A 2384-nucleotide genomic window follows, 5' to 3' on the forward strand; every position below is an offset into this window, starting at 1 on the left:
TATTGACTATGCCAAAGCCTTTGACTGTGTGGATCACAATAAACTGTGGAAAATTCTGAAAGAGATGGGAATACCAGACCACCTGACCTACCTCTTGAGAAACCTGTATGCAGGTTAGGAAGCTTAGAACTGGACATGGAACAACAGTCTGGTTCTAAATAGGAAAAGGAGTACATCAAGGCTGTATATTGTCACCCTGCTTATTTAACTTCTATGCAGAATACATCATGAGAAACGCTGGGCTGGAGGAAGCGCAAGCTGGAATCAAGATTGCCGGGAGAAATATCAATCACCTCAAATATGCAGATGACACCACCCTTATGGCAGAAAGTGGAGAGGAACTAAAAAGCCTCTTGATGAAACTGAAAGTAGAGAGTGAAAAAGTTGGCTTAAAGCTCAACATTCAGAAAACTAAGATCATGGCATCAGGTCCCATCACTTCATGGCAAATAGATGGGGAAACAGTGGAAACAGTGGCTGACTTTATTTTTCTGGGCTCCAAAATCACTGCAGATGGTGATTGCAGCCATGAAACTAAAAAACGCTTACTCCTTGGAAGGAAAGTTATGACCAACCTTGACCGCATATTCAAAAGCAGAGACATTACTTTGCCAACAAAGGTCCATCTAGTCAAGGCTATGGTTTTTCCAGTGGTTGTGTATGGACATGAGAGTTGGACTATAAAGAAAGCTGAGTGCCAAAGAATTGATGCTTTTGAACTGTGGTGCTGGAGAAGACTCTTGAGAGTCCCTTGGACTGCAAGGAGATCCAACCAGTCCATCCTAAAGGAGATCAGTCCTGGGTGTTCATTGGAAGGACTGATGTTGAAGCTGAAACTCCAATATTTTGGCCACCTGATGCGAAGAGCTGACTCATTTGAAAAGACCCTGATGCTGGGAAAGATTGAGGGCAGAAGGAGAAGTGGATGACAGAGGATGAGATGGTTGGATGGCATCACTGACTCAATGGATATGGGTTTGGGTGGACTCCAAGAGTTGGTGATAGACAGGGAGGCCTGGCGTGCTGTGGTTCATGGGGTCGCAGAGTCGGACACAATTGAAGGACTAAACCAAACTGAACTGAACCTAGCATACTATACTAATTATATATATACATCACTATATATATATCTGTGGCTTCCCAGGTCATGCTAATGGTAAAGATACACCTGCTAATGTAGTAGACATAAGAGACACAAGATCGATCTCTGGGTCAGGAAGATCCCCTGAAGGAGGAAATAGGAACACACTCCAGTATTCTTGCCTTGAAGAATCCCATAGACAGAGGAGCCTGGCAGGCTACAGTCCAAGGGGTTGCAAAAAGTTAGACATGACCGAGTGTCTGAGCACACACACACATACAGATACACACACAAACACATATAGTAGCAAATCATCACGTTGTATATATATTAATAACTTAAATATATATCATTTTCATTTTAAAAGATATTTATATCTTGATTCCAGTTATGTGAGCAATTAGGAAAAGCAAAACTGTAATGATAGAAAGTGGACCACTGTTTGCTAGGGCCAGGAAGTAGAAAAAGGGATTAACTACAAAGAATTATGAGTGAACTTTTGAGGGTGATGTTAATGTTTAGCATTATGAGTGTGGTGGTGGTGAGACTACCATATTTATATCTTTTAAGGCTGTACAAAATTAGTGACTTTTGTTGTATGTTAATTCTACACCAGTAAGGCTGATTTAAAAAGTGAAAAACAAAACACACAAATAAATATATCTTTGTGGTTTGGGAAAAAATAAGGAAAAAAAATACTGCCAATTGAGGCTGGCACCAGAGGAGAATATCATTACAGGAATCTCCTGGCAGAGCTGGACCCTGAGGCTGTAACCACCCCCTTGGAATTCTTTGCTATCTCCATTATGGCCATCAGAGGTGTCCTTTAACTTTCTGGTCCACATTAAAGAAAGGATTTTGCTCTTGTTTTGCGATAACTTAACTGAAATGTGCTCGCTTCGGCAGCACATATACTAAAATTGGAACGATACAGAGAAGATTAGCATGGACCCTGCGCAAGGATGACACGCAAATTCGTGAAGCATTCCATATTTTTTCGGGAGTTGGTGATGGACAGGGAGGCCTGGAGTGCTGTGATTCATGGGGCTGCAAAGAGTCAGACACGACTGAGCGACTGAACTGAACTGAACTGAGATGTGGTAGAATATTTTTTATATCAGTTACCAAAAATCAAGAATTAAAAGGGAAGCAATCATACAGGAACACTGTTGTTGTTGTTTTCCAGTCACTAAGTCACGTCTAACTCTTCATGACCCCATGGACTATAGCACACCAGGACCCTCTGTCCTTCACTATCTCCCGAGTTTGCTCAAATTCATGTCCATTGAATTGATGATGCTAT

General features: G+C 41.5%; 1 non-coding gene across 1 annotated transcript; it reads left to right on the top strand.

Annotated features, from left to right (window-relative positions):
* The first annotated feature begins 1971 nt into the window (after positions 1 to 1971).
* On the top strand, positions 1972 to 2078 carry LOC139186297 (U6 spliceosomal RNA). The gene has a single exon (XR_011569894.1). It is a non-coding gene; the product is annotated as a U6 spliceosomal RNA (small nuclear RNA).
* The last annotated feature ends 306 nt before the right edge of the window (positions 2079 to 2384 follow it).

This window comes from Bos indicus, chromosome 12 (assembly GCF_029378745.1).
Source record: "Bos indicus isolate NIAB-ARS_2022 breed Sahiwal x Tharparkar chromosome 12, NIAB-ARS_B.indTharparkar_mat_pri_1.0, whole genome shotgun sequence".
Lineage (NCBI taxonomy): Eukaryota > Metazoa > Chordata > Mammalia > Artiodactyla > Bovidae > Bos > Bos indicus.